Raw genomic sequence first — 25,110 nt, 5'->3', positions numbered from 1 at the left:
TAACAAAGTTGACGTATGTCCTCACCTCGGTGCCGGTTAAAACGATTTCGCCCCCGGGTGGGCTCGAACCACCAACCTTTCGGTTAACAGCCGAACGCGCTAGCCGATTGCGCCACGGAGGCCTTGACTTTAGCTCCCTTGTGCTCTGTATATCAACGCAATTCGTATACCTTCTGCAGGAATCTCGCAGAATGGTAGCATTTGCTTACGCCTCTTCACATGGATAACGTGCATGCACACAGTAGCGAGGCTCGTAAACGAATGACATCGCCAAGCATGACATTATACTACAAAATGCATACAAACCAATGTTCTGCCTATGCATTCAGAAAACCTCTGAGGCCAGTAGAATACTTGTCATAGGTTGTAGAACATCCCTTTCATTCAGTGTACTGCCATGTGTTAGATGCTGCTCGAGATAGCTCCGCTCCTTGCAGGAAGGTTTAAAAAATGAATGCCTTCTGTGAGGTTCGAACTCACGACCCCTGGTTTACGAGACCAGTGCTCTACCACTGAGCTAAGAAGGCGGCAGCTTAGCGTTTGTGAGCTATCCCCAAATTGTTACTTCATCATACTGAATCTTGCAGCCCTCGACCAGATATCGGATTTGGCACACAGCTGCTGCTGGGGGTGTCCACATTGCCGTTTTCCAAATCTCTTGAATGTTTCGCCCTTACGATCGACGACGAGCGTCGGCCCACCAAAAGTTAGCGGTCTGCACAATCCTGACCTAGTGCACAGCTTGTGGGATAGCGTGGCTCGACTGCGAAATGCGCCTTTCGGCTCCTCTCTCTGGCTACAGTGCGCTGTTGTCCACAGTGGCACTGGCGTTGCCCATGGGGCTTCATGTAAGGCGACTGCACGTCGCTCGGCCAACAGCGGCCTACTGCAGACCGACACTTAAGACACACCAAATACAAATCGACATCGAGAGACAGGCCCTGTCATATGGCACTCGCGACGTATATGCTGAAATTGAATGTAAAGAATACGTCTTTTGTAGCGGGCGTCCCTCTACTGCAGTGTCACACATGACGAATAAAAAGGAAAACAGCAGAACGTCTGTGTAGGGCCATGTTTTTACCTACAGTGTCACTTGGCTGAATGTGTATAAGGCTCTGTGGCATCACTCAAACGCAGCCAAATTGTCACACTAGCTGTGTATCTCTAACAAAGTTGACGTATGTCCTCACCTCGGTGCCGGTTAAAACGATTTCGCCCCCGGGTGGGCTCGAACCACCAACCTTTCGGTTAACAGCCGAACGCGCTAGCCGATTGCGCCACGGAGGCCTTGACTTTAGCTCCCTTGTGCTCTGTATATCAACGCAATTCGTATACCTTCTGCAGGAATCTCGCAGAATGGTAGCATTTGCTTACGCCTCTTCACATGGATAACGTGCATGCACACTGTAGCGAGGCTCGTAAACGAATGACATCGCCAAGCATGACATTATACTACAAAATGCATACAAACCAATGTTCTGCCTATGCATTCAGAAAACCTCTGAGGCCAGTAGAATACTTGTCATAGGTTGTAGAACATCCCTTTCATTCAGTGTACTGCCATGTGTTAGATGCTGCTCGAGATAGCTCCGCTCCTTGCAGGAAGGTTTAAATAATGAATGCCTTCTGTGAGGTTCGAACTCACGACCCCTGGTTTACGAGACCAGTGCTCTACCACTGAGCTAAGAAGGCGGCAGCTTAGCGTTTGTGAGCTATCCCCAAATTGTTACTTCATCATACTGAATCTTGCAGCCCTCGACCAGATATCGGATTTGGCACACAGCTGCTGCTGGGGGTGTCCACATTGCCGTTTTCCAAATCTCTTGAATGTTTCGCCCTTACGATCGACGACGAGCGTCGGCCCACCAAAAGTTAGCGGTCTGCACAATCCTGACCTAGTGCACAGCTTGTGGGATAGCGTGGCTCGACTGCGAAATGCGCCTTTCGGCTCCTCTCTCTGGCTACAGTGCGCTGTTGTCCACAGTGGCACTGGCGTTGCCCATGGGGCTTCATGTAAGGCGACTGCACGTCGCTCGGCCAACAGCGGCCTACTGCAGACCGACACTTAAGACACACCAAATACAAATCGACATCGAGAGACAGGCCCTGTCATATGGCACTCGCGACGTATATGCTGAAATTGAATGTAAAGAATACGTCTTTTGTAGCGGGCGTCCCTCTACTGCAGTGTCACACATGACGAATAAAAAGGAAAACAGCAGAACGTCTGTGTAGGGCCATGTTTTTACCTACAGTGTCACTTGGCTGAATGTGTATAAGGCTCTGTGGCATCACTCAAACGCAGCCAAATTGTCACACTAGCTGTGTATCTCTAACAAAGTTGACGTATGTCCTCACCTCGGTGCCGGTTAAAACGATTTCGCCCCCGGGTGGGCTCGAACCACCAACCTTTCGGTTAACAGCCGAACGCGCTAGCCGATTGCGCCACGGAGGCCTTGACTTTAGCTCCCTTGTGCTCTGTATATCAACGCAATTCGTATACCTTCTGCAGGAATCTCGCAGAATGGTAGCATTTGCTTACGCCTCTTCACATGGATAACGTGCATGCACACTGTAGCGAGGCTCGTAAACGAATGACATCGCCAAGCATGACATTATACTACAAAATGCATACAAACCAATGTTCTGCCTATGCATTCAGAAAACCTCTGAGGCCAGTAGAATACTTGTCATAGGTTGTAGAACATCCCTTTCATTCAGTGTACTGCCATGTGTTAGATGCTGCTCGAGATAGCTCCGCTCCTTGCAGGAAGGTTTAAATAATGAATGCCTTCTGTGAGGTTCGAACTCACGACCCCTGGTTTACGAGACCAGTGCTCTACCACTGAGCTAAGAAGGCGGCAGCTTAGCGTTTGTGAGCTATCCCCAAATTGTTACTTCATCATACTGAATCTTGCAGCCCTCGACCAGATATCGGATTTGGCACACAGCTGCTGCTGGGGGTGTCCACATTGCCGTTTTCCAAATCTCTTGAATGTTTCGCCCTTACGATCGACGACGAGCGTCGGCCCACCAAAAGTTAGCGGTCTGCACAATCCTGACCTAGTGCACAGCTTGTGGGATAGCGTGGCTCGACTGCGAAATGCGCCTTTCGGCTCCTCTCTCTGGCTACAGTGCGCTGTTGTCCACAGTGGCACTGGCGTTGCCCATGGGGCTTCATGTAAGGCGACTGCACGTCGCTCGGCCAACAGCGGCCTACTGCAGACCGACACTTAAGACACACCAAATACAAATCGACATCGAGAGACAGGCCCTGTCATATGGCACTCGCGACGTATATGCTGAAATTGAATGTAAAGAATACGTCTTTTGTAGCGGGCGTCCCTCTACTGCAGTGTCACACATGACGAATAAAAAGGAAAACATCAGAACGTCTGTGTAGGGCCATGTTTTTACCTACAGTGTCACTTGGCTGAATGTGTATAAGGCTCTGTGGCATCACTCAAACGCAGCCAAATTGTCACACTAGTTGTGTATCTCTAACAAAGTTGACGTATGTCCTCACCTCGGTGCCGGTTAAAACGATTTCGCCCCCGGGTGGGCTCGAACCACCAACCTTTCGGTTAACAGCCGAACGCGCTAGCCGATTGCGCCACGGAGGCCTTGACTTTAGCTCCCTTGTGCTCTGTATATCAACGCAATTCGTATACCTTCTGCAGGAATCTCGCAGAATGGTAGCATTTGCTTACGCCTCTTCACATGGATAACGTGCATGCACACTGTAGCGAGGCTCGTAAACGAATGACATCGCCAAGCATGACATTATACTACAAAATGCATACAAACCAATGTTCTGCCTATGCATTCAGAAAACCTCTGAGGCCAGTAGAATACTTGTCATAGGTTGTAGAACATCCCTTTCATTCAGTGTACTGCCATGTGTTAGATGCTGCTCGAGATAGCTCCGCTCCTTGCAGGAAGGTTTAAATAATGAATGCCTTCTGTGAGGTTCGAACTCACGACCCCTGGTTTACGAGACCAGTGCTCTACCACTGAGCTAAGAAGGCGGCAGCTTAGCGTTTGTGAGCTATCCCCAAATTGTTACTTCATCATACTGAATCTTGCAGCCCTCGACCAGATATCGGATTTGGCACACAGCTGCTGCTGGGGGTGTCCACATTGCCGTTTTCCAAATCTCTTGAATGTTTCGCCCTTACGATCGACGACGAGCGTCGGCCCACCAAAAGTTAGCGGTCTGCACAATCCTGACCTAGTGCACAGCTTGTGGGATAGCGTGGCTCGACTGCGAAATGCGCCTTTCGGCTCCTCTCTCTGGCTACAGTGCGCTGTTGTCCACAGTGGCACTGGCGTTGCCCATGGGGCTTCATGTAAGGCGACTGCACGTCGCTCGGCCAACAGCGGCCTACTGCAGACCGACACTTAAGACACACCAAATACAAATCGACATCGAGAGACAGGCCCTGTCATATGGCACTCGCGACGTATATGCTGAAATTGAATGTAAAGAATACGTCTTTTGTAGCGGGCGTCCCTCTACTGCAGTGTCACACATGACGAATAAAAAGGAAAACAGCAGAACGTCTGTGTAGGGCCATGTTTTTACCTACAGTGTCACTTGGCTGAATGTGTATAAGGCTCTGTGGCATCACTCAAACGCAGCCAAATTGTCACACTAGCTGTGTATCTCTAACAAAGTTGACGTATGTCCTCACCTCGGTGCCGGTTAAAACGATTTCGCCCCCGGGTGGGCTCGAACCACCAACCTTTCGGTTAACAGCCGAACGCGCTAGCCGATTGCGCCACGGAGGCCTTGACTTTAGCTCCCTTGTGCTCTGTATATCAACGCAATTCGTATACCTTCTGCAGGAATCTCGCAGAATGGTAGCATTTGCTTACGCCTCTTCACATGGATAACGTGCATGCACACTGTAGCGAGGCTCGTAAACGAATGACATCGCCAAGCATGACATTATACTACAAAATGCATACAAACCAATGTTCTGCCTATGCATTCAGAAAACCTCTGAGGCCAGTAGAATACTTGTCATAGGTTGTAGAACATCCCTTTCATTCAGTGTACTGCCATGTGTTAGATGCTGCTCGAGATAGCTCCGCTCCTTGCAGGAAGGTTTAAATAATGAATGCCTTCTGTGAGGTTCGAACTCACGACCCCTGGTTTACGAGACCAGTGCTCTACCACTGAGCTAAGAAGGCGGCAGCTTAGCGTTTGTGAGCTATCCCCAAATTGTTACTTCATCATACTGAATCTTGCAGCCCTCGACCAGATATCGGATTTGGCACACAGCTGCTGCTGGGGGTGTCCACATTGCCGTTTTCCAAATCTCTTGAATGTTTCGCCCTTACGATCGACGACGAGCGTCGGCCCACCAAAAGTTAGCGGTCTGCACAATCCTGACCTAGTGCACAGCTTGTGGGATAGCGTGGCTCGACTGCGAAATGCGCCTTTCGGCTCCTCTCTCTGGCTACAGTGCGCTGTTGTCCACAGTGGCACTGGCGTTGCCCATGGGGCTTCATGTAAGGCGACTGCACGTCGCTCGGCCAACAGCGGCCTACTGCAGACCGACACTTAAGACACACCAAATACAAATCGACATCGAGAGACAGGCCCTGTCATATGGCACTCGCGACGTATATGCTGAAATTGAATGTAAAGAATACGTCTTTTGTAGCGGGCGTCCCTCTACTGCAGTGTCACACATGACGAATAAAAAGGAAAACAGCAGAACGTCTGTGTAGGGCCATGTTTTTACCTACAGTGTCACTTGGCTGAATGAGTATAAGGCTCTGTGGCGTCACTCAAACGCAGCCAAATTGTCACACTAGCTGTGTATCTCTAACAAAGTTGACGTATGTCCTCACCTCGGTGCCGGTTAAAACGATTTCGCCCCCGGGTGGGCTCGAACCACCAACCTTTCGGTTAACAGCCGAACGCGCTAGCCGATTGCGCCACGGAGGCCTCGACTTTAGCTCCCTTGTGGTCTGTATATCAACGCAATTCGTATACCTTCTGCAGGAATCTCGCAGAATGGTAGCATTTGCTTACGCCTCTTCACATGGATAACGTGCATGCACACTGTAGCGAGGCTCGTAAACGAATGACATCGCCAAGCATGACATTATACTACAAAATGCATACAAACCAATGTTCTGCCTATGCATTCAGAAAACCTCTGAGGCCAGTAGAATACTTGTCATAGGTTGTAGAACATCCCTTTCATTCAGTGTACTGCCATGTGTTAGATGCTGCTCGAGATAGCTCCGCTCCTTGCAGGAAGGTTTAAATAATGAATGCCTTCTGTGAGGTTCGAACTCACGACCCCTGGTTTACGAGACCAGTGCTCTACCACTGAGCTAAGAAGGCGGCAGCTTAGCGTTTGTGAGCTATCCCCAAATTGTTACTTCATCATACTGAATCTTGCAGCCCTCGACCAGATATCGGATTTGGCACACAGCTGCTGCTGGGGGTGTCCACATTGCCGTTTTCCAAATCTCTTGAATGTTTCGCCCTTACGATCGACGACGAGCGTCGGCCCACCAAAAGTTAGCGGTCTGCACAATCCTGACCTAGTGCACAGCTTGTGGGATAGCGTGGCTCGACTGCGAAATGCGCCTTTCGGCTCCTCTCTCTGGCTACAGTGCGCTGTTGTCCACAGTGGCACTGGCGTTGCCCATGGGGCTTCATGTAAGGCGACTGCACGTCGCTCGGCCAACAGCGGCCTACTGCAGACCGACACTTAAGACACACCAAATACAAATCGACATCGAGAGACAGGCCCTGTCATATGGCACTCGCGACGTATATGCTGAAATTGAATGTAAAGAATACGTCTTTTGTAGCGGGCGTCCCTCTACTGCAGTGTCACACATGACGAATAAAAAGGAAAACAGCAGAACGTCTGTGTAGGGCCATGTTTTTACCTACAGTGTCACTTGGCTGAATGTGTATAAGGCTCTGTGGCATCACTCAAACGCAGCCAAATTGTCACACTAGCTGTGTATCTCTAACAAAGTTGACGTATGTCCTCACCTCGGTGCCGGTTAAAACGATTTCGCCCCCGGGTGGGCTCGAACCACCAACCTTTCGGTTAACAGCCGAACGCGCTAGCCGATTGCGCCACGGAGGCCTTGACTTTAGCTCCCTTGTGGTCTGTATATCAACGCAATTCGTATACCTTCTGCAGGAATCTCGCAGAATGGTAGCATTTGCTTACGCCTCTTCACATGGATAACGTGCATGCACACTGTAGCGAGGCTCGTAAACGAATGACATCGCCAAGCATGACATTATACTACAAAATGCATACAAACCAATGTTCTGCCTATGCATTCAGAAAACCTCTGAGGCCAGTAGAATACTTGTCATAGGTTGTAGAACATCCCTTTCATTCAGTGTACTGCCATGTGTTAGATGCTGCTCGAGATAGCTCCGCTCCTTGCAGGAAGGTTTAAATAATGAATGCCTTCTGTGAGGTTCGAACTCACGACCCCTGGTTTACGAGACCAGTGCTCTACCACTGAGCTAAGAAGGCGGCAGCTTAGCGTTTGTGAGCTATCCCCAAATTGTTACTTCACCATACTGAATCTTGCAGCCCTCGACCAGATATCGGATTTGGCACACAGCTGCTGCTGGGGGTGTCCACATTGCCGTTTTCCAAATCTCTTGAATGTTTCGCCCTTACGATCGACGACGAGCGTCGGCCCACCAAAAGTTAGCGGTCTGCACAATCCTGACCTAGTGCACAGCTTGTGGGATAGCGTGGCTCGACTGCGAAATGCGCCTTTCGGCTCCTCTCTCTGGCTACAGTGCGCTGTTGTCCACAGTGGCACTGGCGTTGCCCATGGGGCTTCATGTAAGGCGACTGCACGTCGCTCGGCCAACAGCGGCCTACTGCAGACCGACACTTAAGACACACCAAATACAAATCGACATCGAGAGACAGGCCCTGTCATATGGCACTCGCGACGTATATGCTGAAATTGAATGTAAAGAATACGTCTTTTGTAGCGGGCGTCCCTCTACTGCAGTGTCACACATGACGAATAAAAAGGAAAACAGCAGAACGTCTGTGTAGGGCCATGTTTTTACCTACAGTGTCACTTGGCTGAATGTGTATAAGGCTCTGTGGCATCACTCAAACGCAGCCAAATTGTCACACTAGCTGTGTATCTCTAACAAAGTTGACGTATGTCCTCACCTCGGTGCCGGTTAAAACGATTTCGCCCCCGGGTGGGCTCGAACCACCAACCTTTCGGTTAACAGCCGAACGCGCTAGCCGATTGCGCCACGGAGGCCTTGACTTTAGCTCCCTTGTGCTCTGTATATCAACGCAATTCGTATACCTTCTGCAGGAATCTCGCAGAATGGTAGCATTTGCTTACGCCTCTTCACATGGATAACGTGCATGCACACTGTAGCGAGGCTCGTAAACGAATGACATCGCCAAGCATGACATTATACTACAAAATGCATACAAACCAATGTTCTGCCTATGCATTCAGAAAACCTCTGAGGCCAGTAGAATACTTGTCATAGGTTGTAGAACATCCCTTTCATTCAGTGTACTGCCATGTGTTAGATGCTGCTCGAGATAGCTCCGCTCCTTGCAGGAAGGTTTAAATAATGAATGCCTTCTGTGAGGTTCGAACTCACGACCCCTGGTTTACGAGACCAGTGCTCTACCACTGAGCTAAGAAGGCGGCAGCTTAGCGTTTGTGAGCTATCCCCAAATTGTTACTTCATCATACTGAATCTTGCAGCCCTCGACCAGATATCGGATTTGGCACACAGCTGCTGCTGGGGGTGTCCACATTGCCGTTTTCCAAATCTCTTGAATGTTTCGACCTTACGATCGACGACGAGCGTCGGCCCACCAAAAGTTAGCGGTCTGCACAATCCTGACCTAGTGCACAGCTTGTGGGATAGCGTGGCTTGACTGCGAAATGCGCCTTTCGGCTCCTCTCTCTGGCTACAGTGCGCTGTTGTCCACAGTGGCACTGGCGTTGCCCATGGGGCTTCATGTAAGGCGACTGCACGTCGCTCGGCCAACAGCGGCCTACTGCAGACCGACACTTAAGACACACCAAATACAAATCGACATCGAGAGACAGGCCCTGTCATATGGCACTCGCGACGTATATGCTGAAATTGAATGTAAAGAATACGTCTTTTGTAGCGGGCGTCCCTCTACTGCAGTGTCACACATGACGAATAAAAAGGAAAACAGCAGAACGTCTGTGTAGGGCCATGTTTTTACCTACAGTGTCACTTGGCTGAATGTGTATAAGGCTCTGTGGCATCACTCAAACGCAGCCAAATTGTCACACTAGCTGTGTATCTCTAACAAAGTTGACGTATGTCCTCACCTCGGTGCCGGTTAAAACGATTTCGCCCCCGGGTGGGCTCGAACCACCAACCTTTCGGTTAACAGCCGAACGCGCTAGCCGATTGCGCCACGGAGGCCTTGACTTTAGCTCCCTTGTGCTCTGTATATCAACGCAATTCGTATACCTTCTGCAGGAATCTCGCAGAATGGTAGCATTTGCTTACGCCTCTTCACATGGATAACGTGCATGCACACTGTAGCGAGGCTCGTAAACGAATGACATCGCCAAGCATGACATTATACTACAAAATGCATACAAACCAATGTTCTGCCTATGCATTCAGAAAACCTCTGAGGCCAGTAGAATACTTGTCATAGGTTGTAGAACATCCCTTTCATTCAGTGTACTGCCATGTGTTAGATGCTGCTCGAGATAGCTCCGCTCCTTGCAGGAAGGTTTAAATAATGAATGCCTTCTGTGAGGTTCGAACTCACGACCCCTGGTTTACGAGACCAGTGCTCTACCACTGAGCTAAGAAGGCGGCAGCTTAGCGTTTGTGAGCTATCCCCAAATTGTTACTTCATCATACTGAATCTTGCAGCCCTCGACCAGATATCGGATTTGGCACACAGCTGCTGCTGGGGGTGTCCACATTGCCGTTTTCCAAATCTCTTGAATGTTTCGCCCTTACGATCGACGACGAGCGTCGGCCCACCAAAAGTTAGCGGTCTGCACAATCCTGACCTAGTGCACAGCTTGTGGGATAGCGTGGCTCGACTGCGAAATGCGCCTTTCGGCTCCTCTCTCTGGCTACAGTGCGCTGTTGTCCACAGTGGCACTGGCGTTGCCCATGGGGCTTCATGTAAGGCGACTGCACGTCGCTCGGCCAACAGCGGCCTACTGCAGACCGACACTTAAGACACACCAAATACAAATCGACATCGAGAGACAGGCCCTGTCATATGGCACTCGCGACGTATATGCTGAAATTGAATGTAAAGAATACGTCTTTTGTAGCGGGCGTCCCTCTACTGCAGTGTCACACATGACGAATAAAAAGGAAAACAGCAGAACGTCTGTGTAGGGCCATGTTTTTACCTACAGTGTCACTTGGCTGAATGTGTATAAGGCTCTGTGGCATCACTCAAACGCAGCCAAATTGTCACACTAGCTGTGTATCTCTAACAAAGTTGACGTATGTCCTCACCTCGGTGCCGGTTAAAACGATTTCGCCCCCGGGTGGGCTCGAACCACCAACCTTTCGGTTAACAGCCGAACGCGCTAGCCGATTGCGCCACGGAGGCCTTGACTTTAGCTCCCTTGTGCTCTGTATATCAACGCAATTCGTATACCTTCTGCAGGAATCTCGCAGAATGGTAGCATTTGCTTACGCCTCTTCACATGGATAACGTGCATGCACACTGTAGCGAGGCTCGTAAACGAATGACATCGCCAAGCATGACATTATACTACAAAATGCATACAAACCAATGTTCTGCCTATGCATTCAGAAAACCTCTGAGGCCAGTAGAATACTTGTCATAGGTTGTAGAACATCCCTTTCATTCAGTGTACTGCCATGTGTTAGATGCTGCTCGAGATAGCTCCGCTCCTTGCAGGAAGGTTTAAATAATGAATGCCTTCTGTGAGGTTCGAACTCACGACCCCTGGTTTACGAGACCAGTGCTCTACCACTGAGCTAAGAAGGCGGCAGCTTAGCGTTTGTGAGCTATCCCCAAATTGTTACTTCATCATACTGAATCTTGCAGCCCTCGACCAGATATCGGATTTGGCACACAGCTGCTGCTGGGGGTGTCCACATTGCCGTTTTCCAAATCTCTTGAATGTTTCGCCCTTACGATCGACGACGAGCGTCGGCCCACCAAAAGTTAGCGGTCTGCACAATCCTGACCTAGTGCACAGCTTGTGGGATAGCGTGGCTCGACTGCGAAATGCGCCTTTCGGCTCCTCTCTCTGGCTACAGTGCGCTGTTGTCCACAGTGGCACTGGCGTTGCCCATGGGGCTTCATGTAAGGCGACTGCACGTCGCTCGGCCAACAGCGGCCTACTGCAGACCGACACTTAAGACACACCAAATACAAATCGACATCGAGAGACAGGCCCTGTCATATGGCACTCGCGACGTATATGCTGAAATTGAATGTAAAGAATACGTCTTTTGTAGCGGGCGTCCCTCTACTGCAGTGTCACACATGACGAATAAAAAGGAAAACAGCAGAACGTCTGTGTAGGGCCATGTTTTTACCTACAGTGTCACTTGGCTGAATGTGTATAAGGCTCTGTGGCATCACTCAAACGCAGCCAAATTGTCACACTAGCTGTGTATCTCTAACAAAGTTGACGTATGTCCTCACCTCGGTGCCGGTTAAAACGATTTCGCCCCCGGGTGGGCTCGAACCACCAACCTTTCGGTTAACAGCCGAACGCGCTAGCCGATTGCGCCACGGAGGCCTTGACTTTAGCTCCCTTGTGCTCTGTATATCAACGCAATTCGTATACCTTCTGCAGGAATCTCGCAGAATGGTAGCATTTGCTTACGCCTCTTCACATGGATAACGTGCATGCACACTGTAGCGAGGCTCGTAAACGAATGACATCGCCAAGCATGACATTATACTACAAAATGCATACAAACCAATGTTCTGCCTATGCATTCAGAAAACCTCTGAGGCCAGTAGAATACTTGTCATAGGTTGTAGAACATCCCTTTCATTCAGTGTACTGCCATGTGTTAGATGCTGCTCGAGATAGCTCCGCTCCTTGCAGGAAGGTTTAAATAATGAATGCCTTCTGTGAGGTTCGAACTCACGACCCCTGGTTTACGAGACCAGTGCTCTACCACTGAGCTAAGAAGGCGGCAGCTTAGCGTTTGTGAGCTATCCCCAAATTGTTACTTCATCATACTGAATCTTGCAGCCCTCGACCAGATATCGGATTTGGCACACAGCTGCTGCTGGGGGTGTCCACATTGCCGTTTTCCAAATCTCTTGAATGTTTCGCCCTTACGATCGACGACGAGCGTCGGCCCACCAAAAGTTAGCGGTCTGCACAATCCTGACCTAGTGCACAGCTTGTGGGATAGCGTGGCTCGACTGCGAAATGCGCCTTTCGGCTCCTCTCTCTGGCTACAGTGCGCTGTTGTCCACAGTGGCACTGGCGTTGCCCATGGGGCTTCATGTAAGGCGACTGCACGTCGCTCGGCCAACAGCGGCCTACTGCAGACCGACACTTAAGACACACCAAATACAAATCGACATCGAGAGACAGGCCCTGTCATATGGCACTCGCGACGTATATGCTGAAATTGAATGTAAAGAATACGTCTTTTGTAGCGGGCGTCCCTCTACTGCAGTGTCACACATGACGAATAAAAAGGAAAACATCAGAACGTCTGTGTAGGGCCATGTTTTTACCTACAGTGTCACTTGGCTGAATGTGTATAAGGCTCTGTGGCATCACTCAAACGCAGCCAAATTGTCACACTAGCTGTGTATCTCTAACAAAGTTGACGTATGTCCTCACCTCGGTGCCGGTTAAAACGATTTCGCCCCCGGGTGGGCTCGAACCACCAACCTTTCGGTTAACAGCCGAACGCGCTAGCCGATTGCGCCACGGAGGCCTTGACTTTAGCTCCCTTGTGGTCTGTATATCAACGCAATTCGTATACCTTCTGCAGGAATCTCGCAGAATGGTAGCATTTGCTTACGCCTCTTCACATGGATAACGTGCATGCACACTGTAGCGAGGCTCGTAAACGAATGACATCGCCAAGCATGACATTATACTACAAAATGCATACAAACCAATGTTCTGCCTATGCATTCAGAAAACCTCTGAGGCCAGTAGAATACTTGTCATAGGTTGTAGAACATCCCTTTCATTCAGTGTACTGCCATGTGTTAGATGCTGCTCGAGATAGCTCCGCTCCTTGCAGGAAGGTTTAAATAATGAATGCCTTCTGTGAGGTTCGAACTCACGACCCCTGGTTTACGAGACCAGTGCTCTACCACTGAGCTAAGAAGGCGGCAGCTTAGCGTTTGTGAGCTATCCCCAAATTGTTACTTCATCATACTGAATCTTGCAGCCCTCGACCAGATATCGGATTTGGCACACAGCTGCTGCTGGGGGTGTCCACATTGCCGTTTTCCAAATCTCTTGAATGTTTCGCCCTTACGATCGACGACGAGCGTCGGCCCACCAAAAGTTAGCGGTCTGCACAATCCTGACCTAGTGCACAGCTTGTGGGATAGCGTGGCTCGACTGCGAAATGCGCCTTTCGGCTCCTCTCTCTGGCTACAGTGCGCTGTTGTCCACAGTGGCACTGGCGTTGCCCATGGGGCTTCATGTAAGGCGACTGCACGTCGCTCGGCCAACAGCGGCCTACTGCAGACCGACACTTAAGACACACCAAATACAAATCGACATCGAGAGACAGGCCCTGTCATATGGCACTCGCGACGTATATGCTGAAATTGAATGTAAAGAATACGTCTTTTGTAGCGGGCGTCCCTCTACTGCAGTGTCACACATGACGAATAAAAAGGAAAACAGCAGAACGTCTGTGTAGGGCCATGTTTTTACCTACAGTGTCACTTGGCTGAATGTGTATAAGGCTCTGTGGCATCACTCAAACGCAGCCAAATTGTCACACTAGCTGTGTATCTCTAACAAAGTTGACGTATGTCCTCACCTCGGTGCCGGTTAAAACGATTTCGCCCCCGGGTGGGCTCGAACCACCAACCTTTCGGTTAACAGCCGAACGCGCTAGCCGATTGCGCCACGGAGGCCTTGACTTTAGCTCCCTTGTGCTCTGTATATCAACGCAATTCGTATACCTTCTGCAGGAATCTCGCAGAATGGTAGCATTTGCTTACGCCTCTTCACATGGATAACGTGCATGCACACTGTAGCGAGGCTCGTAAACGAATGACATCGCCAAGCATGACATTATACTACAAAATGCATACAAACCAATGTTCTGCCTATGCATTCAGAAAACCTCTGAGGCCAGTAGAATACTTGTCATAGGTTGTAGAACATCCCTTTCATTCAGTGTACTGCCATGTGTTAGATGCTGCTCGAGATAGCTCCGCTCCTTGCAGGAAGGTTTAAATAATGAATGCCTTCTGTGAGGTTCGAACTCACGACCCCTGGTTTACGAGACCAGTGCTCTACCACTGAGCTAAGAAGGCGGCAGCTTAGCGTTTGTGAGCTATCCCCAAATTGTTACTTCATCATACTGAATCTTGCAGCCCTCGACCAGATATCGGATTTGGCACACAGCTGCTGCTGGGGGTGTCCACATTGCCGTTTTCCAAATCTCTTGAATGTTTCGCCCTTACGATCGACGACGAGCGTCGGCCCACCAAAAGTTAGCGGTCTGCACAATCCTGACCTAGTGCACAGCTTGTGGGATAGCGTGGCTCGACTGCGAAATGCGCCTTTCGGCTCCTCTCTCTGGCTACAGTGCGCTGTTGTCCACAGTGGCACTGGCGTTGCCCATGGGGCTTCATGTAAGGCGACTGCACGTCGCTCGGCCAACAGCGGCCTACTGCAGACCGACACTTAAGACACACCAAATACAAATCGACATCGAGAGACAGGCCCTGTCATATGGCACTCGCGACGTATATGCTGAAATTGAATGTAAAGAATACGTCTTTTGTAGCGGGCGTCCCTCTACTGCAGTGTCACACATGACGAATAAAAAGGAAAACAGCAGAACGTCTGTGTAGGGCCATGTTTTTACCTACAGTGTCACTTGGCTGAATGTGTATAAGGCTCTGTGGCATCACTCAAACGCAGCCAAATTGTCACACTAGCTGTGTATCTCTAACAAAGTTGACGTATGTCCTCACCTCGGTGCCGGTTAAAACGATTTCGCCCCCGGGTGGGCTCGAACCACCAACCTTTCGGTTAACAGCCGAACGCGCTAGCCGATTGCGCCACGGAGGCCTTGACTTTAGCTCCCTTGTGCTCTGTATATCAACGCAATTCGTATACCTTCTGCAGGAATCTCGCAGAATGGTAGCATTTGCTTACGCCTCTTCACATGGATAACGTGCATGCACACTGTAGCGAGGCTCGTAAACGAATGACATCGCCAAGCATGACATTATACTACAAAATGCATACAAACCAATGTTCTGCCTATGCATTCAGAAAACCTCTGAGGCCAGTAGAATACTTGTCATAGGTTGTAGAACATCCCTTTCATTCAGTGTACTGCCATGTGTTAGATGCTGCTCGAGATAGCTCCGCTCCTTGCAGGAAGGTTTAAATAATGAATGCCTTCTGTGAGGTTCGAACTCACGACCCCTGGTTTACGAGACCAGTGCTCTACCACTGAGCTAAGAAGGCGGCAGCTTAGCGTTTGTGAGCTATCCCCAAATTGTTACTTCATCATACTGAATCTTGCAGCCCTCGACCAGATATCGGATTTGGCACACAGCTGCTGCTGGGGGTGTCCACATTGCCGTTTTCCAAATCTCTTGAATGTTTCGCCCTTACGATCGACGACGAGCGTCGGCCCACCAAAAGTTAGCGGTCTGCACAATCCTGACCTAGTGCACAGCTTGTGGGATAGCGTGGCTCGACTGCGAAATGCGCCTTTCGGCTCCTCTCTCTGGCTACAGTGCGCTGTTGTCCACAGTGGCACTGGCGTTGCCCATGGGGCTTCATGTAAGGCGACTGCACGTCGCTCGGCCAACAGCGGCCTACTGCAGACCGACACTTAAGACACACCAAATACAAATCGACATCGAGAGACAGGCCCTGTCATATGGCACTCGCGACGTATATGCTGAAATTGAATGTAAAGAATACGTCTTTTGTAGCGGGCGTCCCTCTACTGCAGTGTCACACATGACGAATAAAAAGGAAAACATCAGAACGTCTGTGTAGGGCCATGTTTTTACCTACAGTGTCACTTGGCTGAATGTGTATAAGGCTCTGTGGCATCACTCAAACGCAGCCAAATTGTCACACTAGCTGTGTATCTCTAACAAAGTTGACGTATGTCCTCACCTCGGTGCCGGTTAAAACGATTTCGCCCCCGGGTGGGCTCGAACCACCAACCTTTCGGTTAACAGCCGAACGCGCTAGCCGATTGCGCCACGGAGGCCTTGACTTTAGCTCCCTTGTGGTCTGTATATCAACGCAATTCGTATACCTTCTGCAGGAATCTCGCAGAATGGTAGCATTTGCTTACGCCTCTTCACATGGATAACGTGCATGCACACTGTAGCGAGGCTCGTAAACGAATGACATCGCCAAGCATGACATTATACTACAAAATGCATACAAACCAATGTTCTGCCTATGCATTCAGAAAACCTCTGAGGCCAGTAGAATACTTGTCATAGGTTGTAGAACATCCCTTTCATTCAGTGTACTGCCATGTGTTAGATGCTGCTCGAGATAGCTCCGCTCCTTGCAGGAAGGTTTAAATAATGAATGCCTTCTGTGAGGTTCGAACTCACGACCCCTGGTTTACGAGACCAGTGCTCTACCACTGAGCTAAGAAGGCGGCAGCTTAGCGTTTGTGAGCTATCCCCAAATTGTTACTTCATCATACTGAATCTTGCAGCCCTCGACCAGATATCGGATTTGGCACACAGCTGCTGCTGGGGGTGTCCACATTGCCGTTTTCCAAATCTCTTGAATGTTTCGCCCTTACGATCGACGACGAGCGTCGGCCCACCAAAAGTTAGCGGTCTGCACAATCCTGACCTAGTGCACAGCTTGTGGGATAGCGTGGCTCGACTGCGAAATGCGCCTTTCGGCTCCTCTCTCTGGCTACAGTGCGCTGTTGTCCACAGTGGCACTGGCGTTGCCCATGGGGCTTCATGTAAGGCGACTGCACGTCGCTCGGCCAACAGCGGCCTACTGCAGACCGACACTTAAGACACACCAAATACAAATCGACATCGAGAGACAGGCCCTGTCATATGGCACTCGCGACGTATATGCTGAAATTGAATGTAAAGAATACGTCTTTTGTAGCGGGCGTCCCTCTACTGCAGTGTCACACATGACGAATAAAAAGGAAAACATCAGAACGTCTGTGTAGGGCCATGTTTTTACCTACAGTGTCACTTGGCTGAATGTGTATAAGGCTCTGTGGCATCACTCAAACGCAGCCAAATTGTCACACTAGCTGTGTATCTCTAACAAAGTTGACGTATGTCCTCACCTCGGTGCCGGTTAAAACGATTTCGCCCCCGGGTGGGCTCGAACCACCAACCTTTCGGTTAACAGCCGAACGCGCTAGCCGATTGCGCCACGGAGGCCTTGACTTTAGCTCCCTTGTGCTCTGTATATCAACGCAATTCGTATACCTTCTGCAGGAATCTCGCAGAATGGTAGCATTTGCTTACGCCTCTTCACATGGATAACGTGCATGCACACTGTAGCGAGGCTCGTAAACGAATGACATCGCCAAGCATGACATTATACTACAAAATGCATACAAACCAATGTTCTGCCTATGCATTCAGAAAACCTCTGAGGCCAGTAGAATACTTGTCATAGGTTGTAGAACATCCCTTTCATTCAGTGTACTGCCATGTGTTAGATGCTGCTCGAGATAGCTCCGCTCCTTGCAGGAAGGTTTAAATAATGAATGCCTTCTGTGAGGTTCGAACTCACGACCCCTGGTTTACGAGACCAGTGCTCTACCACTGAGCTAAGAAGGCGGCAGCTTAGCGTTTGTGAGCTATCCCCAAATTGTTACTTCATCATACTGAATCTTGCAGCCCTCGACCAGATATCGGATTTGGCACACAGCTGCTGCTGGGGGTGTCCACATTGCCGTTTTCCAAATCTCTTGAATGTTTCGCCCTTACGATCGACGACGAGCGTCGGCCCACCAAAAGTTAGCGGTCTGCACAATCCTGACCTAGTGCACAGCTTGTGGGATAGCGTGGCTCGACTGCGAAATGCGCCTTTCGGCTCCTCTCTCTGGCTACAGTGCGCTGTTGTCCACAGTGGCACTGGCGTTGCCCATGGGGCTTCATGTAAGGCGACTGCACGTCGCTCGGCCAACAGCGGCCTACTGCAGACCGACACTTAAGACACACCAAATACAAATCGACATCGAGAGACAGGCCCTGTCATATGGCACTCGCGACGTATATGCTGAAATTGAATGTAAAGAATACGTCTTTTGTAGCGGGCGTCCCTCTACTGCAGTGTCACACATGACGAATAAAAAGGAAAACAGCAGAACGTCTGTGTAGGGCCATGTTTTTACCTACAGTGTCACTTGGCTGAATGTGTATAAGGCTCTGTGGCATCACTCAAACGCAGCCAAATTGTCACACTAGCTGTGTATCTCTAACAAAGTTGACGTATGTCCTCACCTCGGTGCCGGTTAAAACGATTTCGCCCCCGGGCGGGCTCGAACCACCAACCTTTCGGTTAACAGCCGAACGCGCTAGCCGATTGCGCCACGGAGGCCTTGACTTTAGCTCCCTTGTGCTCTGTATATCAACGCAATTCGTATACCTTCTGCAGGAATCTCGCAGAATGGTAGCATTTGCTTACGCCTCTTCACATGGATAACGTGCATGCACACTGTAGCGAGGCTCGTAAACGAATGACATCGCCAAGCATGACATTATACTACAAAATGCATACAAACCAATGTTCTGCCTATGCATTCAGAAAACCTCTGAGGCCAGTAGAATACTTGTCATAGGTTGTAGAACATCCCTTTCATTCAGTGTACTGCCATGTGTTAGATGCTGCTCGAGATAGCTCCGCTCCTTGCAGGAAGGTTTAAATAATGAATGCCTTCTGTGAGGTTCGAACTCACGACCCCTGGTTTACGAGACCAGTGCTCTACCACTGAGCTAAGAAGGCGGCAGCTTAGCGTTTGTGAGCTATCCCCAAATTGTTACTTCATCATACTGAATCTTGCAGCCCTCGACCAGATATCGGATTTGGCACACAGCTGCTGCTGGGGGTGTCCACATTGCCGTTTTCCAAATCTCTTGAATGTTTCGCCCTTACGATCGACGACGAGCGTCGGCCCACCAAAAGTTAGCGGTCTGCACAATCCTGACCTAGTGCACAGCTTGTGGGATAGCGTGGCTCGACTGCGAAATGCGCCTTTCGGCTCCTCTCTCTGGCTACAGTGCGCTGTTGTCCACAGTGGCACTGGCGTTGCCCATGGGGCTTCATGTAAGGCGACTGCACGTCGCTCGGCCAACAGCGGCCTACTGCAGACCGACACTTAAGACACACCAAATACAAATCGACATCGAGAGACAGGCCCTGTCATATGGCACTCGCGACGTATATGCTGAAATTGAATGTAAAGAATACGTCTTTTGTAGCGGGCGTCCCTCTACTGCAGTGTCACACATGACGAATAAAAAGGAAAACAGCAGAACGTCTGTGTAGGGCCATGTTTTTACCTACAGTGTCACTTGGCTGAATGTGTATAAGGCTCTGTGGCATCACTCAAACGCAGCCAAATTGTCACACTAGCTGTGTATCTCTAACAAAGTTGACGTATGTCCTCACCTCGGTGCCGGTTAAAACGATTTCGCCCCCGGGTGGGCTCGAACCACATCCTTTCGGTTAACAGCCGAACGCGCTAGCCGATTGCGCCACGGAGGCCTTGACTTTAGCTCCCTTGTGGTCTGTATATCAACGCAATTCGTATACCTTCTGCAGGAATCTCGCAGAATGGTAGCATTTGCTTACGCCTCTTCACATGGATAACGTGCATGCACACTGTAGCGAGGCTCGTAAACGAATGACATCGCCAAGCATGACATTATACTACAAAATGCATACAAACCAATGTTCTGCCTATGCATTCAGAAAACCTCTGAGGCCAGTAGAATACTTGTCATAGGTTGTAGAACATCCCTTTCATTCAGTGTACTGCCATGTGTTAGATGCTGCTCGAGATAGCTCCGCTCCTTGCAGGAAGGTTTAAATAATGAATGCCTTCTGTGAGGTTCGAACTCACGACCCCTGGTTTACGAGACCAGTGCTCTACCACTGAGCTAAGAAGGCGGCAGCTTAGCGTTTGTGAGCTATCCCCAAATTGTTACTTCATCATACTGAATCTTGCAGCCCTCGACCAGATATCGGATTTGGCACACAGCTGCTGCTGGGGGTGTCCACATTGCCGTTTTCCAAATCTCTTGAATGTTTCGCCCTTACGATCGACGACGAGCGTCGGCCCACCAAAAGTTAGCGGTCTGCACAATCCTGACCTAGTGCACAGCTTGTGGGATAGCGTGGCTCGACTGCGAAATGCGCCTTTCGGCTCCTCTCTCTGGCTACAGTGCGCTGTTGTCCACAGTGGCACTGGCGTTGCCCATGGGGCTTCATGTAAGGCGACTGCACGTCGCTCGGCCAACAGCGGCCTACTGCAGACCGACACTTAAGACACACCAAATACAAATCGACATCGAGAGACAGGCCCTGTCATATGGCACTCGCGACGTATATGCTGAAATTGAATGTAAAGAATACGTCTTTTGTAGCGGGCGTCCCTCTACTGCAGTGTCACACATGACGAATAAAAAGGAAAACATCAGAACGTCTGTGTAGGGCCATGTTTTTACCTACAGTGTCACTTGGCTGAATGTGTATAAGGCTCTGTGGCATCACTCAAACGCAGCCAAATTGTCACACTAGCTGTGTATCTCTAACAAAGTTGACGTATGTCCTCACCTCGGTGCCGGTTAAAACGATTTCGCCCCCGGGTGGGCTCGAACCACCAACCTTTCGGTTAACAGCCGAACGCGCTAGCCGATTGCGCCACGGAGGCCTTGACTTTAGCTCCCTTGTGCTCTGTATATCAACGCAATTCGTATACCTTCTGCAGGAATCTCGCAGAATGGTAGCATTTGCTTACGCCTCTTCACATGGATAACGTGCATGCACACTGTAGCGAGGCTCGTAAACGAATGACATCGCCAAGCATGACATTATACTACAAAATGCATACAAACCAATGTTCTGCCTATGCATTCAGAAAACCTCTGAGGCCAGTAGAATACTTGTCATAGGTTGTAGAACATCCCTTTCATTCAGTGTACTGCCATGTGTTAGATGCTGCTCGAGATAGCTCCGCTCCTTGCAGGAAGGTTTAAATAATGAATGCCTTCTGTGAGGTTCGAACTCACGACCCCTGGTTTACGAGACCAGTGCTCTACCACTGAGCTAAGAAGGCGGCAGCTTAGCGTTTGTGAGCTATCCCCAAATTGTTACTTCATCATACTGAATCTTGCAGCCCTCGACCAGATATCGGATTTGGCACACAGCTGCTGCTGGGGGTGTCCACATTGCCGTTTTCCAAATCTCTTGAATGTTTCGCCCTTACGATCGACGACGAGCGTCGGCCCACCAAAAGTTAGCGGTCTGCACAATCCTGACCTAGTGCACAGCTTGTGGGATAGCGTGGCTCGACTGCGAAATGCGCCTTTCGGCTCCTCTCTCTGGCTACAGTGCGCTGTTGTCCACAGTGGCACTGGCGTTGCCCATGGGGCTTCATGTAAGGCGACTGCACGTCGCTCGGCCAACAGCGGCCTACTGCAGACCGACACTTAAGACACACCAAATACAAATCGACATCGAGAGACAGGCCCTGTCATATGGCACTCGCGACGTATATGCTGAAATTGAATGTAAAGAATACGTCTTTTGTAGCGGGCGTCCCTCTACTGCAGTGTCACACATGACGAATAAAAAGGAAAACATCAGAACGTCTGTGTAGGGCCATGTTTTTACCTACAGTGTCACTTGGCTGAATGTGTATAAGGCTCTGTGGCATCACTCAAACGCAGCCAAATTGTCACACTAGCTGTGTATCTCTAACAAAGTTGACGTATGTCCTCACCTCGGTGCCGGTTAAAACGATTTCGCCCCCGGGTGGGCTCGAACCACCAACCTTTCGGTTAACAGCCGAACGCGCTAGCCGATTGCGCCACGGAGGCCTTGACTTTAGCTCCCTTGTGCTCTGTATATCAACGCAATTCGTATACCTTCTGCAGGAATCTCGCAGAATGGTAGCATTTGCTTACGCCTCTTCACATGGATAACGTGCATGCACACTGTAGCGAGGCTCGTAAACGAATGACATCGCCAAGCATGACATTATACTACAAAATGCATACAAACCAATGTTCTGCCTATGCATTCAGAAAACCTCTGAGGCCAGTAGAATACTTGTCATAGGTTGTAGAACATCCCTTTCATTCAGTGTACTGCCATGTGTTAGATGCTGCTCGAGATAGCTCCGCTCCTTGCAGGAAGGTTTAAATAATGAATGCCTTCTGTGAGGTTCGAACTCACGACCCCTGGTTTACGAGACCAGTGCTCTACCACTGAGCTAAGAAGGCGGCAGCTTAGCGTTTGTGAGCTATCCCCAAATTGTTACTTCATCATACTGAATCTTGCAGCCCTCGACCAGATATCGGATTTGGCACACAGCTGCTGCTGGGGGTGTCCACATTGCCGTTTTCCAAATCTCTTGAATGTTTCGCCCTTACGATCGACGACGAGCGTCGGCCCACCAAAAGTTAGCGGTCTGCACAATCCTGACCTAGTGCACAGCTTGTGGGATAGCGTGGCTCGACTGCGAAATGCGCCTTTCGGCTCCTCTCTCTGGCTACAGTGCGCTGTTGTCCACAGTGGCACTGGCGTTGCCCATGGGGCTTCATGTAAGGCGACTGCACGTCGCTCGGCCAACAGCGGCCTACTGCAGACCGACACTTAAGACACACCAAATACAAATCGACATCGAGAGACAGGCCCTGTCATATGGCACTCGCGACGTATATGCTGAAATTGAATGTAAAGAATACGTCTTTTGTAGCGGGCGTCCCTCTACTGCAGTGTCACACATGACGAATAAAAAGGAAAACAGCAGAACGTCTGTGTAGGGCCATGTTTTTACCTACAGTGTCACTTGGCTGAATGTGTATAAGGCTCTGTGGCATCACTCAAACGCAGCCAAATTGTCACACTAGCTGTGTATCTCTAACAAAGTTGACGTATGTCCTCACCTCGGTGCCGGTTAAAACGATTTCGCCCCCGGGTGGGCTCGAACCACATCGTTTCGGTTAACAGCCGAACGCGCTAGCCGATTGCGCCACGGAGGCCTTGACTTTAGCTCCCTTGTGGTCTGTATATCAACGCAATTCGTATACCTTCTGCAGGAATCTCGCAGAATGGTAGCATTTGCTTACGCCTCTTCACATGGATAACGTGCATGCACACTGTAGCGAGGCTCGTAAACGAATGACATCGCCAAGCATGACATTATACTACAAAATGCATACAAACCAATGTTCTGCCTATGCATTCAGAAAACCTCTGAGGCCAGTAGAATACTTGTCATAGGTTGTAGAACATCCCTTTCATTCAGTGTACTGCCATGTGTTAGATGCTGCTCGAGATAGCTCCGCTCCTTGCAGGAAGGTTTAAATAATGAATGCCTTCTGTGAGGTTCGAACTCACGACCCCTGGTTTACGAGACCAGTGCTCTACCACTGAGCTAAGAAGGCGGCAGCTTAGCGTTTGTGAGCTATCCCCAAATTGTTACTTCATCATACTGAATCTTGCAGCCCTCGACCAGATATCGGATTTGGCACACAGCTGCTGCTGGGGGTGTCCACATTGCCGTTTTCCAAATCTCTTGAATGTTTCGCCCTTACGATCGACGACGAGCGTCGGCCCACCAAAAGTTAGCGGTCTGCACAATCCTGACCTAGTGCACAGCTTGTGGGATAGCGTGGCTCGACTGCGAAATGCGCCTTTCGGCTCCTCTCTCTGGCTACAGTGCGCTGTTGTCCACAGTGGCACTGGCGTTGCCCATGGGGCTTCATGTAAGGCGACTGCACGTCGCTCGGCCAACAGCGGCCTACTGCAGACCGACACTTAAGACACACCAAATACAAATCGACATCGAGAGACAGGCCCTGTCATATGGCACTCGCGACGTATATGCTGAAATTGAATGTAAAGAATACGTCTTTTGTAGCGGGCGTCCCTCTACTGCAGTGTCACACATGACGAATAAAAAGGAAAACATCAGAACGTCTGTGTAGGGCCATGTTTTTACCTACAGTGTCACTTGGCTGAATGTGTATAAGGCTCTGTGGCATCACTCAAACGCAGCCAAATTGTCACACTAGCTGTGTATCTCTAACAAAGTTGACGTATGTCCTCACCTCGGTGCCGGTTAAAACGATTTCGCCCCCGGGTGGGCTCGAACCACCAACCTTTCGGTTAACATCCGAACGCGCTAGCCGATTGCGCCACGGAGGCCTTGACTTTAGCTCCCTTGTGCTCTGTATATCAACGCAATTCGTATACCTTCTGCAGGAATCTCGCAGAATGGTAGCATTTGCTTACGCCTCTTCACATGGATAACGTGCATGCACACTGTCGCGAGGCTCGTAAACGAATGACATCGCCAAGCATGACATTATACTACAAAATGCATACAAACCAATGTTCTGCCTATGCATTCAGAAAACCTCTGAGGCCAGTAGAATACTTGTCATAGGTTGTAGAACATCCCTTTCATTCAGTGTACTGCCATGTGTTAGATGCTGCTCGAGATAGCTCCGCTCCTTGCAGGAAGGTTTAAATAATGAATGCCTACTGTGAGGTTCGAACTCACGACCCTTGGTTTACGAGACCAGTGCTCTACCACTGAGCTAAGAAGGCGGCAGCTTAGCGTTTGTGAGCTATCCCCAAATTGTTACTTCATCATACTGAATCTTG

At 49.8% G+C, this 25,110-nt stretch overlaps 44 non-coding genes across 44 annotated transcripts; all 44 read right to left on the bottom strand.

Moving 5' to 3' along the window:
• Positions 1-48: 48 nt before the first annotated feature.
• Positions 49-122, bottom strand: Trnan-guu. The gene has a single exon. It is a non-coding gene; the product is annotated as a tRNA-Asn (tRNA).
• A 333-nt stretch (positions 123-455) lies between these two features.
• On the bottom strand, positions 456-527 carry Trnat-cgu. Its single transcript has one exon. It is a non-coding gene; the product is annotated as a tRNA-Thr (tRNA).
• A 689-nt stretch (positions 528-1,216) lies between these two features.
• Positions 1,217-1,290, bottom strand: Trnan-guu. The gene has a single exon. It is a non-coding gene; the product is annotated as a tRNA-Asn (tRNA).
• A 333-nt stretch (positions 1,291-1,623) lies between these two features.
• On the bottom strand, positions 1,624-1,695 carry Trnat-cgu. The gene has a single exon. It is a non-coding gene; the product is annotated as a tRNA-Thr (tRNA).
• Positions 1,696-2,384: 689 nt separating this feature from the next.
• Positions 2,385-2,458, bottom strand: Trnan-guu. Its single transcript has one exon. It is a non-coding gene; the product is annotated as a tRNA-Asn (tRNA).
• A 333-nt stretch (positions 2,459-2,791) lies between these two features.
• Positions 2,792-2,863, bottom strand: Trnat-cgu. The gene has a single exon. It is a non-coding gene; the product is annotated as a tRNA-Thr (tRNA).
• Positions 2,864-3,552: 689 nt separating this feature from the next.
• On the bottom strand, positions 3,553-3,626 carry Trnan-guu. The gene has a single exon. It is a non-coding gene; the product is annotated as a tRNA-Asn (tRNA).
• Positions 3,627-3,959: 333 nt separating this feature from the next.
• On the bottom strand, positions 3,960-4,031 carry Trnat-cgu. The gene has a single exon. It is a non-coding gene; the product is annotated as a tRNA-Thr (tRNA).
• Positions 4,032-4,720: 689 nt separating this feature from the next.
• Positions 4,721-4,794, bottom strand: Trnan-guu. The gene has a single exon. It is a non-coding gene; the product is annotated as a tRNA-Asn (tRNA).
• A 333-nt stretch (positions 4,795-5,127) lies between these two features.
• Trnat-cgu lies at positions 5,128-5,199 on the bottom strand. The gene has a single exon. It is a non-coding gene; the product is annotated as a tRNA-Thr (tRNA).
• A 689-nt stretch (positions 5,200-5,888) lies between these two features.
• Positions 5,889-5,962, bottom strand: Trnan-guu. The gene has a single exon. It is a non-coding gene; the product is annotated as a tRNA-Asn (tRNA).
• Positions 5,963-6,295: 333 nt separating this feature from the next.
• Positions 6,296-6,367, bottom strand: Trnat-cgu. The gene has a single exon. It is a non-coding gene; the product is annotated as a tRNA-Thr (tRNA).
• A 689-nt stretch (positions 6,368-7,056) lies between these two features.
• Trnan-guu lies at positions 7,057-7,130 on the bottom strand. The gene has a single exon. It is a non-coding gene; the product is annotated as a tRNA-Asn (tRNA).
• A 333-nt stretch (positions 7,131-7,463) lies between these two features.
• Positions 7,464-7,535, bottom strand: Trnat-cgu. The gene has a single exon. It is a non-coding gene; the product is annotated as a tRNA-Thr (tRNA).
• Positions 7,536-8,224: 689 nt separating this feature from the next.
• Positions 8,225-8,298, bottom strand: Trnan-guu. Its single transcript has one exon. It is a non-coding gene; the product is annotated as a tRNA-Asn (tRNA).
• Positions 8,299-8,631: 333 nt separating this feature from the next.
• On the bottom strand, positions 8,632-8,703 carry Trnat-cgu. Its single transcript has one exon. It is a non-coding gene; the product is annotated as a tRNA-Thr (tRNA).
• A 689-nt stretch (positions 8,704-9,392) lies between these two features.
• Positions 9,393-9,466, bottom strand: Trnan-guu. The gene has a single exon. It is a non-coding gene; the product is annotated as a tRNA-Asn (tRNA).
• Positions 9,467-9,799: 333 nt separating this feature from the next.
• Positions 9,800-9,871, bottom strand: Trnat-cgu. The gene has a single exon. It is a non-coding gene; the product is annotated as a tRNA-Thr (tRNA).
• Positions 9,872-10,560: 689 nt separating this feature from the next.
• On the bottom strand, positions 10,561-10,634 carry Trnan-guu. The gene has a single exon. It is a non-coding gene; the product is annotated as a tRNA-Asn (tRNA).
• Positions 10,635-10,967: 333 nt separating this feature from the next.
• On the bottom strand, positions 10,968-11,039 carry Trnat-cgu. Its single transcript has one exon. It is a non-coding gene; the product is annotated as a tRNA-Thr (tRNA).
• Positions 11,040-11,728: 689 nt separating this feature from the next.
• On the bottom strand, positions 11,729-11,802 carry Trnan-guu. The gene has a single exon. It is a non-coding gene; the product is annotated as a tRNA-Asn (tRNA).
• A 333-nt stretch (positions 11,803-12,135) lies between these two features.
• On the bottom strand, positions 12,136-12,207 carry Trnat-cgu. The gene has a single exon. It is a non-coding gene; the product is annotated as a tRNA-Thr (tRNA).
• Positions 12,208-12,896: 689 nt separating this feature from the next.
• On the bottom strand, positions 12,897-12,970 carry Trnan-guu. The gene has a single exon. It is a non-coding gene; the product is annotated as a tRNA-Asn (tRNA).
• Positions 12,971-13,303: 333 nt separating this feature from the next.
• Positions 13,304-13,375, bottom strand: Trnat-cgu. The gene has a single exon. It is a non-coding gene; the product is annotated as a tRNA-Thr (tRNA).
• Positions 13,376-14,064: 689 nt separating this feature from the next.
• Positions 14,065-14,138, bottom strand: Trnan-guu. Its single transcript has one exon. It is a non-coding gene; the product is annotated as a tRNA-Asn (tRNA).
• Positions 14,139-14,471: 333 nt separating this feature from the next.
• On the bottom strand, positions 14,472-14,543 carry Trnat-cgu. Its single transcript has one exon. It is a non-coding gene; the product is annotated as a tRNA-Thr (tRNA).
• Positions 14,544-15,232: 689 nt separating this feature from the next.
• On the bottom strand, positions 15,233-15,306 carry Trnan-guu. The gene has a single exon. It is a non-coding gene; the product is annotated as a tRNA-Asn (tRNA).
• Positions 15,307-15,639: 333 nt separating this feature from the next.
• Trnat-cgu lies at positions 15,640-15,711 on the bottom strand. Its single transcript has one exon. It is a non-coding gene; the product is annotated as a tRNA-Thr (tRNA).
• A 689-nt stretch (positions 15,712-16,400) lies between these two features.
• Positions 16,401-16,474, bottom strand: Trnan-guu. Its single transcript has one exon. It is a non-coding gene; the product is annotated as a tRNA-Asn (tRNA).
• A 333-nt stretch (positions 16,475-16,807) lies between these two features.
• Positions 16,808-16,879, bottom strand: Trnat-cgu. Its single transcript has one exon. It is a non-coding gene; the product is annotated as a tRNA-Thr (tRNA).
• Positions 16,880-17,568: 689 nt separating this feature from the next.
• On the bottom strand, positions 17,569-17,642 carry Trnan-guu. The gene has a single exon. It is a non-coding gene; the product is annotated as a tRNA-Asn (tRNA).
• A 333-nt stretch (positions 17,643-17,975) lies between these two features.
• On the bottom strand, positions 17,976-18,047 carry Trnat-cgu. Its single transcript has one exon. It is a non-coding gene; the product is annotated as a tRNA-Thr (tRNA).
• Positions 18,048-18,736: 689 nt separating this feature from the next.
• On the bottom strand, positions 18,737-18,810 carry Trnan-guu. The gene has a single exon. It is a non-coding gene; the product is annotated as a tRNA-Asn (tRNA).
• A 333-nt stretch (positions 18,811-19,143) lies between these two features.
• Positions 19,144-19,215, bottom strand: Trnat-cgu. Its single transcript has one exon. It is a non-coding gene; the product is annotated as a tRNA-Thr (tRNA).
• Positions 19,216-19,904: 689 nt separating this feature from the next.
• On the bottom strand, positions 19,905-19,977 carry Trnan-guu. Its single transcript has one exon. It is a non-coding gene; the product is annotated as a tRNA-Asn (tRNA).
• Positions 19,978-20,310: 333 nt separating this feature from the next.
• Trnat-cgu lies at positions 20,311-20,382 on the bottom strand. Its single transcript has one exon. It is a non-coding gene; the product is annotated as a tRNA-Thr (tRNA).
• A 689-nt stretch (positions 20,383-21,071) lies between these two features.
• Positions 21,072-21,145, bottom strand: Trnan-guu. Its single transcript has one exon. It is a non-coding gene; the product is annotated as a tRNA-Asn (tRNA).
• Positions 21,146-21,478: 333 nt separating this feature from the next.
• On the bottom strand, positions 21,479-21,550 carry Trnat-cgu. The gene has a single exon. It is a non-coding gene; the product is annotated as a tRNA-Thr (tRNA).
• A 689-nt stretch (positions 21,551-22,239) lies between these two features.
• Trnan-guu lies at positions 22,240-22,313 on the bottom strand. The gene has a single exon. It is a non-coding gene; the product is annotated as a tRNA-Asn (tRNA).
• A 333-nt stretch (positions 22,314-22,646) lies between these two features.
• Trnat-cgu lies at positions 22,647-22,718 on the bottom strand. The gene has a single exon. It is a non-coding gene; the product is annotated as a tRNA-Thr (tRNA).
• Positions 22,719-23,407: 689 nt separating this feature from the next.
• Positions 23,408-23,480, bottom strand: Trnan-guu. Its single transcript has one exon. It is a non-coding gene; the product is annotated as a tRNA-Asn (tRNA).
• Positions 23,481-23,813: 333 nt separating this feature from the next.
• Trnat-cgu lies at positions 23,814-23,885 on the bottom strand. The gene has a single exon. It is a non-coding gene; the product is annotated as a tRNA-Thr (tRNA).
• Positions 23,886-24,574: 689 nt separating this feature from the next.
• Positions 24,575-24,648, bottom strand: Trnan-guu. The gene has a single exon. It is a non-coding gene; the product is annotated as a tRNA-Asn (tRNA).
• Positions 24,649-24,981: 333 nt separating this feature from the next.
• On the bottom strand, positions 24,982-25,053 carry Trnat-cgu. Its single transcript has one exon. It is a non-coding gene; the product is annotated as a tRNA-Thr (tRNA).
• Positions 25,054-25,110: the final 57 nt, after the last annotated feature.

The sequence above is a fragment of the Schistocerca piceifrons genome, chromosome 5 (genome assembly GCF_021461385.2).
Source record: "Schistocerca piceifrons isolate TAMUIC-IGC-003096 chromosome 5, iqSchPice1.1, whole genome shotgun sequence".
Lineage (NCBI taxonomy): Eukaryota > Metazoa > Arthropoda > Insecta > Orthoptera > Acrididae > Schistocerca > Schistocerca piceifrons.
This window is presented reverse-complemented; position numbering and strand designations above follow the sequence as displayed.